The 16,076-nt window shown below is 40.6% G+C and overlaps 1 pseudogene; it reads left to right on the plus strand.

Moving 5' to 3' along the window:
• Positions 1–517: 517 nt before the first annotated feature.
• LOC118650467 lies at positions 518–1,796 on the plus strand (annotated as a pseudogene).
• Positions 1,797–16,076: the final 14,280 nt, after the last annotated feature.

Here is a 16,076-nt window from a genome sequence, read left to right on the forward strand (position 1 = left end):
GAAAATCCTCTGCCTATTCGGGCTGCATGTTACCCGTTTCAGCTGCTCACCCTTATCTGCTCCAGGACAAGGCACAGGACACATCCGTTTATACCGCCGCCATTTTTCCTCCATCTGTACCACAGCTTTTTAACCCACTCATCTGCTGATGGGCACTTCCGCTGTTTTCAGATCTTAGCTATTGTAAACTGTGCTGCTATGAACATAGGGATGCATATATTCTTTCTGATTGGTGTTTCAGAATTCTTAGGATAGCTTCCTAGAAGTGGAATCACTGGGTCAAATGGAAGTTCCATATTTAAATTTTTGAGGAAGTTACATATTGTTTTCCATAATGGTTGCACCAGTCTGCATTCTCACCGGTGTACTAGGGTTCCCTTTTCTCCACATTCTGACCAGCACTAGTCATTTGTGGATTTGTTAATGGTAGCCATTCTGACAGGTGTAAGGTGATACCTCATTGTCATTTTAATTTGCATCTCTCTGATGATCAGTGAAAGGGAAACTTTCTTTAACAATGTCCAGAGCCCTTGATGTCCAACAAATGGAGGAGGATGTCCTAAATTCCTTGCAGCAGGAACTCACTTAGGTGGTGCAACTGTTAAGGGCTGCTGGCAAAAAACACTTGGTTTAAATATGCTGAAACTCAGAGCGAAGGCAGAGCCACGCCCTGAGGGTGGACCCAATCAAGAGATTGGATGCCACTCAGTCTAACTTTCCTGCCCAGTGTTAAGGGGATGGATCTCATGATGTCGCCAAAAACTCAAGGCCCACCCAGATGTGATGTAACTTCCTATAATTTACGCATATAATAAACTCCTTCTGGTGCTGGTGCTGGCGCTCTCTGTCTGTCCCTTGAGTCAGAGGGCAGACACTACACCCAGCCCAAGCTTTTAATCTAATTTTGTGTCTATCTTTTCATTTTTCTTTAATCCCATAAGCACCTCCTACTTAAACGAACAGGTTCACGTCTCTCTCTCCCCATGCGGGACGCGGAGAAGAGACCCCAACCTGACATACACAACCTTGACTCCAAATGGAATAGTGCATCTACAAAAGGAAAAGAGATGGCATCTGCATCGTAAATCTGAAGAGAATCTGCAAGAAGTTTCTTCCGGCATCTCGTGTCATTGTTGCCATTGAAAACCCCACAGAGGTCAGTGTCATATCGTCTAGGAGCATCAGCCAGTGAGCCACTCCCATTGCTGGACACTTCTCTCTAAGAATCTTCACTAAACATATTGCAGGTAGGCTTCCAGGAGCCAAGACATCTGGTGGTGACTGATTCCAGGCTGACCACCAGCCTCTCACAGAGGTGTCCTACATCAACCTGCCTACCGTCTCTCTGCTCTGTAACACACACCCTCTGTGCACTATGTGGATATTGCCATCCTCATGCAATAACAAAGGAGCTCATTCAGTGTGTGATGTGGCCTGGGAGATTCTGAATGGTACCGTCTCTTGTGAACACTCATGGGAGATTATGCCTGACCTCTGCTTCCACAGAGATCCTGATGAGGTTGTACAGGAAGAACAGGCCACTCCTGAAAGCACTGTGACCAAGGAGGAATTTCAGGGTGAATGGACTGCTACTGAACCCAAGGTCTCAGGCTGGTCTGAAGGACTGCAGGTGCCCTCTGTGCCTATCCACCAGTTCCCTACTGAAGACTGGAGCTCTCAGCTACCACTGAAGCCTGGGCTGCAGCTCCACTGCTCAGGCCACTGAATGGGTAAGAACAACCACTGAGTGGTGTTCAGGTGTTCTTCCTAGATTCTTAAACAGAAAATGGAAATAAGGTTGACAAAAAAGGTACAAAGAGAGTGTTCGCTCTGTTAGGTTGTTATAAGGATTTAATGAGCAGATATCTGCCACATAGTGAACACTACATGTTTATTAAATTTATCTAGTATCATAGTCTATTGATTTAGTGTTGTGGGCATAAAAAGATGTCCATGTGCACACTACTGTGTGAGGAGAGGCAGGGAGAAATGTGGGATGCCTGTCATGGTGCTCCCAAACCATTGTTTCTAGTTTTTCTGAAGGAATACAGTTGGTAGCAGTGAAAGAAAGAGCATAAGCATTTGGAGGTAGATAAACCCATCTTCAAATCCTGGTTTCTCCATCTGGTAGCTGTATGCTTCAAAGAAAATGAATTAGTTGCCCTAGCCGGTTTTGCTCAGTGGATAGAGCATGAGCCTGTGGACTGAAGGGTCCGGGTTCAATTCCAGTCAAGAGCACATGCCTGGGTTTTTGGGCTTGATCCCAAGTAGGGGCGTGTAGGTAGCCAATCAATGATTTTTCTCTCATCATTGATGTTCTATTTCTCTTTCCTCCCTTCCTCTCTGAAATCAATAAAAATACATTAAAAAAATAAAGCAAATGAATTAGCTTTTTGAAACTCCAGACTTTTTAAGATCCTAGCTCAATAGGGGTGGAGGTCTTTTGTTCTCAGATGAGTCCATGGAGACTTCACTCTGAGGGAGAAGGAACTGGAGGATGCATGCTTTGGTGTACCACCCTGGCTCACAGCACTGGGAAGCAAGACTTCTGAATATGACACCTTGTCATGCCACTGGAATCCTCCCCAATTTTTCCACTAAATTTGTCCCAAAGTGCTTAAGAATGTGGGCTACAGAAACTCGGATAATGATCTCCTTATTAGAACCTTGGTAAGGAGCTATAAAGCCTGGTGAGTAGACCAACAAATGGTATTGGGGGTGCAGGGCAAGTGGAAAAGAAACAGAACAACTGCCAAAAAAGTCTGACTTGAACAGCTGTGAAAAGTCCTGACTACACACAAGGGTGATGGGTTGGAGGGAAGCTTGGCACCTCTGGGACATTACTTGGTTGCGGTAGTGGTGGTATTTATTTTTAACCAAAAAAATAAAAAATAAAAAAAAAATTGGGTTTTTTTTTCTTCTTCTCATATTGTAGAGAATTTGCATCCTGGGGGATATTTGACAATGTCTGGACTGCTTTTTGATTGCTACACCTGGGTAGGGAGTGCTATTGTCCTCCAGATTTGTTAACCATGCTATGCACAGAGCAGCACCACAGCCATGTACAATTTCTAGGCCAAATGTCAATAGTGCTGAGTCGGAGAAACCCGCCCTGGAGGCCCTCCCTGACCTAAAAGGCAGGGAAGCTATCCTAGTATGTACTGCTAGATTGGTGGCAGTAGAAGCATAGGAGCTGTGTTGCTTCTTCTAGGACAGGAGACTTAAATATATTTTAGATGTTTTCTCCAAGGCCAAGAATTTCATTGAATGCCTAGTGTGGTACTGTGGGTGCTGCCTCACAAAAAACAGATATTAGACCATAGATTTGGAAATGACTTTGAGACTAACTCACCTCATTGCCTCAGCCTCAGCAAGATGGTGAGATAAAGCCAAAATGGATCTCATGACAGTAGAATCGTTTCTGTGACAAAGTGACCATACCTCTGCCGATCAGTTGGTGTTTTCCATGTGGCTTCAAGTTTTATGTCCCTAGGACAAACTCAGAGCTGCCAAGAGCTATAAATTCTCCTTTTTTTTTTTTTTTTGAGCCTCCTACCATTCCTAACAAAGGGCAAGCCTCAGGAAAGCAATGTTTAATAAAGGAAAGTTACCACCTAGCTTACTGTAGTCCAAGAAGCTGACAACCTGAAAAAAAAAATTAGGACAGGAAGAAGGAAACCATCTTTAGTGATTAATGTTCTAAAATTAGAGTCTGCAGTACTGGTATTGTATTTCCTCAGAATATTAATATGCCCTCACTGGAATACATCATTAAGATTTCACTGGAAAATTAGATAGGGCTAGGGCAGAGTTTCAGGCCGGAAGGATATTTTGAATATCTTAAATGATTAAAATAAACAGATTTAGAAATGAATTTATTATGTTCAGGACCAGGTTAATAACAAGGCAATAACTTTTAGGTCATTTTTATGGTGGCAGATGGGGAAGCCTTAGAAAATTCTTGTGTCCCAAAGAGCTGGTCATCAAAATATTTTCCAGATTCTTTGAGCTGCAAGGGAACATAAAGCATGGCACTTCCAATCTACTCTGCTTAAGAGGTTGTGACCTACTCAAGATCACTTAGGTAGTAGCAAAGCCAGGACCAAAACCAATTTCTCAATTGCTAGGCTGTCACCGTGTGCTGCTGTGCCTGCCATTTGTCATGGTGTCTGACATTCTACCACTGACAGGAAAACAGATAAAAGATGATGGCGTTTGGTCAGGCAGACATGGGTGTGCATCCTGGCTTCACTACTCCTTTTCTGTGCGGGTTCCTTAACTTTTCTGAATCTTTTTTTCTTTTTCATCTGGGAGCTGAGAGAATGATTACTGTGAGTAGCTATCTGTGCCATGGAAACGTCTAGGTCTCCTAAAGCTCTTTATTGGGATGCAATTATTACAACGAGTTTTCTCAGACTGTGACTCAGGGAACACTTGTTCTCAAGATGTGTTCAGCTGTTTTCTGTGATTAATGTTGTTAAAGCACAAAATTTAGCTGAGCAAATTTCAATATCTAGTTGGCTTTATTGAAGGATTCATGCATCAGGCACCACCCTATCTACTAAATAGAAGGGGGCTCCTAGGAGTTGTACAAAATGGAAGGTTTTTATAGGCAGCAGGAGGATGGGACAAGGGAGTTAAAAAAGTAGGTCCTTTCAGTCAAGGTCACCTTCTTGAATGCTCTTCCCTTAGGAGAAGGTAAGGGGTCTTATCAGGTAGATTGCAATACTAGAATTGACCAGGAAATTCTAAGCTGATTGGTTTAAAATTCCACTCCCCTGAGAGACTGAAATTGAAGTCAGGCTAGGTATTAAGTCATGGTGTGTCCCAGCACCATTGATTTAATTTCTTTTAACAAGTGTTTCATGGTTAAATAAGTGTTGGAGGAGATACCAGTTAAACCAAGGTAAACAGACATAGACATTCTCAGAGATTTTAATAGGTTAATGGTAACTGTGTCTTACCAAGAGGAGATAACATGCAGAATTTCATAAATTTGCACTACCATAGAACTTCTTTTTAGTGGAATATCTCATAACATGTAGGACACTCATTTTCATGGCAGACAGTTTGGGAATTCCAGTAGGTTGATTGCATTCAAGGCCCCACCTCTTGTTTCTGGCTTCAGCCAGGTGACTTATTTTGGTCAATCAGTTGTTAGCAACTATGATGCAAGCAGAGGCTTGGGAAGTCCTTGTGCTTTGAGGTTGACTCTCTTGCTGCTTTTCGAAATCATGGCCTTAATCATACTCTTCTCTTGCTCCCTGAGTGTATGCTAGGACTAGTCTGCTGAAAGGATGAGAGAGACTTGGGGAGGAGAGTGGATTTGTCACAAATGAGGTCATTTGAGACATGCGTGCCCCAAGCCAAACATCACCAAAAACATGATTCCAACAGCAGCCAGCTGACCTAGAAAACATACAAGTGAATTCAATGAAGATCATGAGAAATATCCAATTTATTACAAACCTGCAGACCTGTGAGCTAAACAAATGATTGTTGTTTCAAGCTATTCAATTTTGAGTAATCTGTTATTCAGTGTTACGCGTGGCAATAGAAAATTGATACAGACATTGGAATGGAAACTGATATAGAAGTGGAATGTGTATACTCTGGTTCCAACTATCCATTTTATTTCCACACCCAAAACTCATTCCTTTCTCCCAAGATCCCTAAAGATCCCATCTAATCATATTAACAGGCTCAATGTACAGGATCTCAAGATCAAATTTGGCTCCTTGGATGCAGTTCCTCTGAGTTGAAAACCTATGAACTAAAAAGACAAGCTATTTGCCACCAAACTTAATACACAAGAGCAAGAAAGGACAGGATAATCATGGTAAAAAAAATCCCATGTTAAAAGAAGAACAGAAAACACATTCAAGTCATTGGTTTTTACCAGTTCTGAAGTCTAGCCTAGCAAATGCTTTCAGGAGCTCCAGTTCAAAGGAGGGGACTGCGCCTGGATTAGGCCTCAGTTCTGCCCCCTGAGAGTGACTCTCCTGTCCATTATTTCTGTGGCTCTGTGCTCTACCATCTGAGATGTCTTTACTTTTGCACTCTCCTTGGTCATCTCTGTGTCCTTTGAGCAATTTTTTCAGCCTACTTCATGTATCAGGGTCTCTTACTATCTGCATGTTGATACATTTCTGCACAAAAGAAATGTTAGAGAAATAACGGACCACTGTGTAGGCAAATTTAGATGGTCTAAATTTAGAGGGACCAGAACTTCTTGGTTGAAAATTGAAATTGTTTTTCACCTCTGGTCTCTTCAGTTAGCAAAAGATCCTCAAAGTAAAACATAGCCTGAGGCAATGACCCAATCAAATATTTATATTTAAGAATTTTTATTAATGACTTCTTAAAGAAGTAAAGTAGGACCTAGAAAACCCTCTATAGTAAACAGAAGGACTGTTTAGGAATCTTAAGAACATTGTCCCACAGCAACCTGACTTGCATAAAAACAGTGGTTAAGTCTATAGAAAGATTTGGCTCTAAAAGAATCGTAGGAGTTACTTTACGCTCATCAGATTTGTAAGAAACCTACAAAAATTTTTAGGGTACTGAGTTGTCAAAAGTTAAAATGAAAGAAAACCCCTGGTTCCCTCATTGCCTCAACTACATATATTGTTCATTCTCCTATGGGCTAGGCCAATCTGTTTTCATAACCACAGAAGAGTGCAAGAGCATACAAATCTAGTCATGCAAGGGGGCAAGCAGAAACTTAAAGGTGCTTATCCAGCTTCTGCTAACATCTCATTAGACAAAACAGGGTACATGACCAAGTCCAGAGGTGGAGTGGGAAAAGATTGCAAAGTTACATGGAAAGAGTTTTGGATATAAATCATCCATTAAATTGACTAATAACAACCTCCATCTATGATAGGAGTTATTTCTGTGGAAATATAACATTTACTAAGTTAGAAACTTATCTTAGTGCCTCCCTGGACCATGGCTCACTGATGTACTACTCATGGTTTGGCTATCTCAGTTTCTTTGCTTTTTTGGCTGTTTTGTACATTTGTTTGGAATATTTACAAACCCACTTCTATTACTTGCTAGTATCATCTTTTCAAAGTAGGTTTCATATATATTAATTACCTACAGGGTTGAGTGGCATCATCTCTTATTTGTCCTAAGTTAATCATCCTACTGGGAAGCATGAACAGCTGATAGAAATGGAGGAAAGAGAAGGAAGAACCTGAGGGATCTAAATTGCTGAAAGTAAAGGTATTTGAAGGTCAATGAAATTGTGAATGTGTGTAAATGTGGCTATGTATGTACATTTGCATTATGTGCTATATGTGTATGTGTGACAATTTTTATTAGTGCTCATGGTGGTGGGTATTCCTTCTCAGTTTATTTAAAAATACCATTACAGCCCAGCCGGCATGGCTCAGTGGTTGAGCATCAACCTATGAACCAGGAAGTCAAGGTTCAATTCCCAGTCAGAGCACGTGCCCGGGTTGTGGGCTCAATCCCCAGTGTGGGGCATATAGAAGGCAGCCAATCAATGATTCTCTCTCATCATTGATCTTTCCACCTTTCTTTCCCTCTCCCTTCCTCCATGAAATCAATAAAAAATATTTAAAAATAATAAAAATACCACTACATTTGCCCTGGTAAATCAATGAAACAGTGAGATAAGTATTGAAAGGGCAAAGCCACAGGGGAAATGAAGGAAATATGAAATAGGAGTCAACTCTTGGGGCTCCTGCACCCCATCCTGCACTAAAAGGTTTGAGACTTTCCAAGTGGCAGTAATGAACATTTCCTTCTCCCCATATATCCTTTTTTAAACTTGGAGGATGGGGAAATATGGGGTAAAACATCCATGTTGCCTTTCCATGAAAGTAATATGAAACAGAGAAGCACAAGATAGATTTTATACCTTTGATTCTCTCACCAAAATGCCCCATCCTAATTGGAGATAAAAGGATCAGAGAGAAGATATCTGGTTCTTTCTCTGTCTCAAGAGTGGGCTGTTGTTCTATTTCCTCTGAAACACTTTATATTTGAAAAAACACACCAGGTGAGTCTTTGCCAGGACTCTCTTCCAAGAGGCCTGATTTGAGTTAGGAGCTTTACTGATTATTCACTGATTTCATGAGTCCCTCAAACCTCCCAGTGAGGCCACGGAGTTCTTTGGAAGTCCTAGTTCTAGTCCCATGCAGTCCACCAGGCTCCCGGGACAGCTGGGAGGTTTCCTGTTATGTTTTGTGAAAGCATTTGTTATTCCACTTGATATGTAAGTGGTGACATCTGGGAGGAAATACTTTTCAATTGGCAGGGGAGTGTGAGGCCATGATGTTGAAACATTTGCTAGAAGAGTTCTTTAACCTTAGACGACTTAGTAAAACCCAGTTAGTGGTTAAAATTACAGAAAGCCTCTCTAACATAGTTGCTACTATTATCCCCATTTCAGAGATTACGTATCAAAGAGATGAAATCACGTGCCTATGATCACTCACTTGGGATGAATCCAGAATAATGCTCTTGAACACCTCATTGTATTGCCTCTACTGCCAGGCCATCTGACCCCTTCCAAGACCCAAAGGCTGGAAGCTTCATTTACCAGCCCCTCATAGTTAGAATCACTACAAATACTTGACTCTAGGTTGGCACAGTCTAGATTTCGCTATCCGTCCTCTGCTACCTATAGTTTGATTGCATACCAGACCCAGCACCACAAAGCCTTTCTTTGGTATGCATTGAGCCTAACTTACTTTCATGTGCTCAAAGAACAGATAATTAGACACAAAATCCTACTCAGATATTGCTCAGAAGTGACAATTATCCTCAGTAAAAATGCATAGCACTTCCTACTTTAAACTTGATTTACTGTGATTGTAAGTCATAAAAATGATGCATGATATATTGATTTCATGTAACAATCAATATCTGTTTAATAACAAACAATGATTCATACTGGTTTTTATACATTATCTTTACCTGAAGACAGTTTTACTTCCCAGCCCATTCTTCACATTCTGTCTTAAAAATACTAGAGAAACAAATCCTTACTTTTGTGTAAATACATTCAAAGGCAAAGATTTATTTATTGATGAGCCTCAAATTGACCAATTTTTAGCTTTTTCTTCTAAAAGAAGAGTGCGTTTTGAAAAGAGATGGCTACCAGATGTAGTGGATTACATAGCACTTGCTCAGAAATGAAAAACAGATGAAATATTCTGCTTCTGATTCAGTCCTTTTCTTATCTACACTGTTCTTCTTAAGTGAACTTGACAGTATTGTGGGCTGATATGAAGATACACTACTTTGGTAAACAAGAAAAAAGGTTTTTATCCCCTACAATAGCAAATAAGCATTATAATAGAAATTTCCTTGTGCGGGGGAAGATATTACAATTTTCAACACAATAAATATATTTCCTAGGCAAAAAATGCATTTCATTACATGCAATGTTCTATAGTACATTAACCACTTTTTGCCATGTATGGAAAAATATCATTTTCTACTGTAAAATGTCTGCAATTTATTTTTATGAGTCTGTTTTTCCTATGAAGTAAGAACATTCCATTGCATAGCTCCATACCAATAAATGAACATTATATAAGAGGTGATGTGTGCAGTACAAATGTCTGAGCTTTATTGTCTGGATATCTGTACATTTCTGAGAGCAGGGAAACAATTAAAATTTGGCCCAGAATAGCTAATTTTATTAATACAACCAGTCTGTAATTACTAAATTTACTGGAGTCCTTTACTTTGATACTCTAGCAACTATAATGGATGTGTATGTTCTCTAAAATAATACTATTGCATGCTCCAGCCGCAATTATAGTTTTTCCTGACAATGTTTCTGCTGGGTTAACACCCCCCACACACATAATTAATACTTTATTTAATCCTTGCATACGCTGTACTTACTTGACCATCATTCAAAATGGCAGTTGCCCAGAGCCATATAGTTTCTTCACAGTTGAGTGTATTTGACCCTGATTACTGTTTATTGGAAATACACCAAATAAGTGAAAAGGAGCTGCAACAAAGAATTCCAGCTCTACATTTTTCCAGTGCTGAGGGTTACTGCCCGTCTGTTTTATAAGAGTTGCACAAGTCTTTGCAGCTTAGAGGATTATAATTATTTTGCTTATGTCAAGCTTACACTTGAAATATTTAATGGATATTTTGTAGTGATTATGCTTGTCTTATATTTATTTATTTATTTATTTATTTATTTATTTATTTATTTATTTATTGTTTAAAGTATTACATGTGCCTCCTTTTCCCCCCATCAACCCCTTCCCGGCCACTCCTATCCCCCAGGACAAGCCCCCACTTGTCCCAGTGTCTGTGGCCATTGGTTATGCTAATATGCATGCATACAAGTCCTTTGGTTGATCTCTTAACCCCTCACTCCCTGCCTTCCTTCTGAGGTTTGACAGCCTGTTTGGTCTTTCTCTGTCTTTGGAACTATTTTTGTTCATCAGTTTATGTTGTTCATTATATTCCACAAATGAGTGAGATCATGTGATATTTATCTTTCTCTGACTGGCTTATTTTGCTTAGCATAATGCTCTCCAGGTCCATCCATGCTGTTGCAAATGATAAAAAGTTCCTTCTTTTTTAAAGCAGAGTAGTATTCCATTGTGTAGATATACCACAGTTTTCTAATCCACTCATTTGCTGATGGGCACTTAGGCTGTTTCCAAATCTTAGCTATGGTGAATTGTGCTGCTATGAACACAGGGGTGCATATATCTTTTCTGATTGGTGTTTCTGGTTTCTTGGGATATATTCCTAGAAGTGGGATCACAGGGTCAAATGGGAGTTCCATTTTTAACTTTTTGAGGAAACTCCATACTGTTTTTCACAGTGGCTGCACCAGTCTGCATTCCCACCAGCAGTGCACAAGTGTTCCTTTTTCTCCACATCCTCGCCAGCACTTGCATTTGTTGATTTGTTGATGATAGCCAGTCTGACAGGTGTGAGATGGTACCTCCTTGTTGTTTTGATTTTAAATTATATTTAGAAACATAAACATTGACTATTTATCCCTAAGGACAGGGACAGGCCGATAGTAGGGAAAGGGCTTGACTATTTTGCTTGGTTGGGATGATGTATCTAAAGTACTATTTTTGAGGAAACCAATGCCTTCAGTCTGCCTGGTTCTGTGTTATGTGCTGTCTGTATGCTATCTTATTTAAATCAGAGCAACCTCATGCAGTAGGCATTTGCATTATTATTTCATGACTCTGGGACTAGTGCCTCACTGTGGTTAGGTAACATGCCTTAAATTCCCAGCCCCTAACATGAATAAGGCCAGTGAATATTGGGGCTGAGACTAGACCCTGATACAAACTGAGCACTTTCTTACACAATATGAGTAATTCCCAAATGTTTGAAATCCATCAAAACACACACACACTGAATCACTTCAAATCAAAAGAGGAAATTTAGAGGTAGTAGAACTAGACACAATATTTTTGGTGAGCTAATATATAGACACATTCAGTATAACTTGCTTAACTCTGAAGTGTTCATGTTTGGTGTGCCACACAAAAAAGTATTTTTTCATAAAAAGTAGTTTATTCAGATACTGATGACAGACTGATTGAATTATTGTGTAAACCTTTAACCATTTTAATATGAAGTGAGCCAAACTGTAGGATTTTAGGACTCTATCATCTTTTTATTTCCTCAGCTTATAAGAAGAAACTATGAATTTTATGGTACCATAATTCTTATGTTTTGGGGATAAAATATTCTTTATTGAGTCTAATAAGTAAACACGGCAGCCATTTTTAGAAAAGGGATGAAAAAAAATAACAAACTCAAAGTAAAACATCCCCAACCCCAAGAAAAAAAGGCATATCACATTTATTACAATGGGTATTTGTTTAAATAATCTTGTTTTCTACAAAGTACTACCAACTTCTTCTGATTTTGTCATTTCATTTTATCATCCTATATAATAAAAGCCTATTATGCAAATTGTTCAACTGGGAGTTCAACTGCTTGCTATGATGTGCACTGACCACCAGGGGGTGATGTGGAACATGGCGGGCATCAGCGATGCAGTGCTGGCAGCAGGCTGCAGTGGAAGCGCTGCCGGCCTTGATAGGCCCTGATGGGCCCCGACAAGAGTGGAACCGTGGTGGGATGGTGGAGCAGATGAGCAGGTTGGGCCAGGCCAAGGCAGGTGCAAGCGGGGACCCAATCGCCTCACCAGTTGCCCCATGGGCAGGATGGTGGAGCAGGTGAGGGGGTGGCACCAGGCTATGGTGGGGTGCCAGGTGGGGCTACGGGGCTGCGAGGCTGGAGGTGCAAGCTGGGGCTGTGAGCCTGGGGGCACAAGCTGGGGCCTGATCCCTGCAGGACACCCGTAGGGACCCCACTGGTGCATGAATTCTAGCACCGGGTCTTTAGTCCTTAATAAAAATGAGAGGTTTATCTAAATAGAAACAAACTTTTCTACACTTTCAAATGTTATTTTTGATGTTGTGTTTATAAAAAACATTTAAGTACAATATTTTCAAACATAGACCACTGACTTTTCCTTGCTGTAATAGGTAAATGATACCTAAGCCTAGGGTAAATGAAGTGAGTGAGACACAGAAGGACAAATATTGTATGATTCCACTTACATACGAGACATAGAATAGGCAAATTTAAAGAGACACAAAATAAGAATAGAGGTTACAAGGGACTGTAAAGGAGTTATTATTTAAGGGCTACATTAAACTTTTGGGGGGATGATGATGAAAAAAATTTTAGATATCAAGGTGATTGGTTACATAACATTATAAATGCATTTAATGCTATGGAATTTTACAATTGTGAATGGTTAAGATGAGAAATATGGACATTTTACTACAATAAAAGAAATAGGTAAGAATTCTGCCGAGATTTTACAACTGAGTGACAGAAAATTTAGCCTCTATTGCTGAACCTAATACCTGAATATGTTTCATTCAACAAATTCAGAAGGTTCATGTGTGGGCTTTAATTCATTTGGTTTACTCAGCCAATAAATATTAATTTTTATTTAAAAGTCACAGTATGTCATGTCAGACTCCGAGGGACTAGATGGATGGGTAAGAAAGGTCTCCTGCCACCAGGACTGGGAGAGACAGCTACATTCGTAAATGATTAAAATACAGTTTAAGGGCTGCAGTAGAAATAGAAAGAATAATAGTGGGAACACAGGGGAGGAGGTTCCTGCGGGGATCAAGGCTGCAGAGAAGAGCTGATAATTGATCTGGGTTTGAAGTTTGAGAAGGAATTGGATTGCTCAGATGTATTTCAATATGCACAACATTCTCACATTTCTGCCTTTAGTCTTAGACTAAAGTATGTGCAGCCTTTTCAAATATTTAATTTTTTTTACCCTTGTGTATAAGCAAACTCATCCCTGGAGTCAGAAAAACATCTTAGTTAATTTTCTGTCCTACTTATTAAATATTTATAAGCAAAACCACTTTGAGAAATAACTCCAAGTCAATGAAACATGCTCAAATCCTGTAAAAGTATGCAATTTCGTAGGGAGATGAGGCAGAGACAGCTGGCCAATAAGCCCTGAAGAAACAGTCAATGCGGGCTGGCCGTGCAGAGGCAGGAGAAATGACTTCTGCTGGGAGATGGAGAAGCACTTCATGGAGGGGGCAGGTGGGGCAGGAGGTGTTTCCATTTTCCTCTGAAGCCTGTGTAGAATTAGGATAACTAGGTGCAAGTTCACTTCATTTGGATAGAATCGTATGAGCAAAAGCAGAAAGGCAAAAAATATTGGTCTTACCCAGGAAAGCAGTGAAAAAGCGAGCCAGAAAGGCCCGTTGGGGCCAGATATGAGGCTCTCCAAACCTTTAATGTTCTGCTTATTCTTGGAATTCGAGAAGCATGATTTGTTACTGTGTAGATTTAGGAGAGAAAGGCCGAAGAGTCTTCACATCTCTATCCATGCACAAGGGATGGTGGAGAAGAAAGGCTGTGATCCAAAGGCACCGGATGGGCACTGGGCTTGTGGGAGGGGTGGGAGTAGACAGAACTAGAAGCATGACATGGTGATAAAAAGAACATGTTCTGGAGTCAGTCAACCCCGGGTTCAATTTCTGTATTCAAAACATACTAACTATGCAAACTTGGTCAAATTACCTACATTTTCTGAGTCTCATTCTCCTTGTGTGAAAATAATAGTAACTTCATATAGGGCTATTCCAAAAACTAGAGGATGGGGTGACAGACTTCTGTAGACTTCAGATGGCCCTCAGAGACACCAGGGCTAGCTCCTTCCTTGGGTAATTTCTAAAGTGCCAGCTGAACACGAATGTCTGTGAAAGAATTTAGATTTTTCTTTCTGCAAAAATAAGTGATTCACATAATTGAAGTTATAATTTATAATTAATATATCCCTAGATAACTACTATAGTTAGTTTTAAGTATAAATAAAAATACCATAGCTGAAATAGATTTTCCTAGTGCAGACAGTTATCTTTGAAAGCTGAATTAAGCATTTCAATCCTCTTAGTTGCCATTTAGGGCTCAGGACCACGTATTTAAAAAATAATGTCTTGTTGTCAGATCTAATATAAGGTCCCTCCAATTCCTTTTCCTAATCAGAGCTCTTTGTTAGGGTTTTACCCTGTGCAGAGTATGCTTCTGCTAAAGTGACTATGGGCCATACTCAAAAGTATGAATGCAGATTTGAAAACATCCCCCATGCTTTCAATAAGAAATAGTCTAGATGGTGGTAACTTGTGTCCCTTCTAGACTTTATGTCTTTGTAACTAGCTTTTTCTTCTAATTATATTTCAGGTGACCCTCTTAGATTTTCTATTTTACATAATAACATTATCTGTAAATGAGGTCATCTTTTTGACTATTGTATCCTTATTTGTGCCTCCTGATGTAGAGTTAGATGTGCCAGGATGATGGTGGTAGTGGGCATCAACAGGTGGGATATTAGTGTTTCAACATTTGATATGACATCGCCATTTAGTTTGAATCCCATAGCACGCTTGTCACATCTTTCCTGTCACCTAGCTCACATTATATAGGAACTTCTGGGAAATGTCTTTTTCTCATTGAGCCTGTGCTCATTAAGGAGAGGGTCTTTTCTTATTCATCTCCATATACACAGTATTAGCACTGAGCCTGAACCAACGTATGTGCAGATATTTATGGGAGGTACAAAAAGTACCTTAATGTAGCAGGGCTCAATAAAAAGATCCCGAGGACAATAATCCAATAGGAAATTATGAACCTCTTTTTATAATTTCAAAGATCATTCACTGTCAGCTATTTTTCTAAAAAATGTTTTACTTAAAATTAATCAATATCTTGGGAGAACCAAGATGGCGGCATAGGTTAACGCCGGAGTTTGCTGCTTTGAACAACTACTTCAAAAGTGAAACCAAAAAACGGAAGGGACATCACCCAGAACCACAGGAACGCTGGCTGAGTGGAAGTCCTACAACTAGGAGGAAAGAGAAACGCATACGGACACTCAGAGGAGGCGCAGTGCTGAAGTCAAATTCTGAGGTGCGGAGTGCGCGGAGCGGGCTGGCGGCGGAGGGCACGGTTGGCGTTTTCAATCGGGAGGGAGTCGCAGACTCTGAGCTCCAGATCCGGGCGAGTCTTTAGGGACCCAGACTCAAACGGGAGAAGCGGGACTGTCTGGCTTCGGTCAGAGCGAGTGCAGCTTTCTCTCTGAGCTTTGCAGCGGGTGCTGGGACTCAGAGAGGCAGAGCCCCTGGGGACAGGACTGAGAGCCGCCATAACTGCTCTCTCCAGCCCACCCTGTTGATCCTGTGCGACCCACCCCGCCCAAGCCCTGCACAGAGGCTTTTGCCGGATAGCCTCAGGCAAAGGCTAGATTAGCACCTCCCTAGAGGACAGAAGTTCTCTCACTGCTGACACAGCTGATTCTCATAGCCACTTGGCCTGGAGGTCAAACCCTCCCTGGAATTAGCTACAACAATCAAGATTTAACTATAAGACTGCGAACAAAGACCACTAGGGGGTGCACCAAGGAAGCATAACAAAATGCGGAGACAAAGAAACAGGACAAAATTGTCAATGGAAGATATAGAGTTCAGAACCACACTTTTAAGGTC

The sequence above is a fragment of the Myotis myotis genome, unplaced genomic scaffold (assembly GCF_014108235.1).
Source record: "Myotis myotis isolate mMyoMyo1 unplaced genomic scaffold, mMyoMyo1.p scaffold_m19_p_3, whole genome shotgun sequence".
In the NCBI taxonomy this organism is placed as follows: Eukaryota; Metazoa; Chordata; class Mammalia; order Chiroptera; family Vespertilionidae; genus Myotis; species Myotis myotis.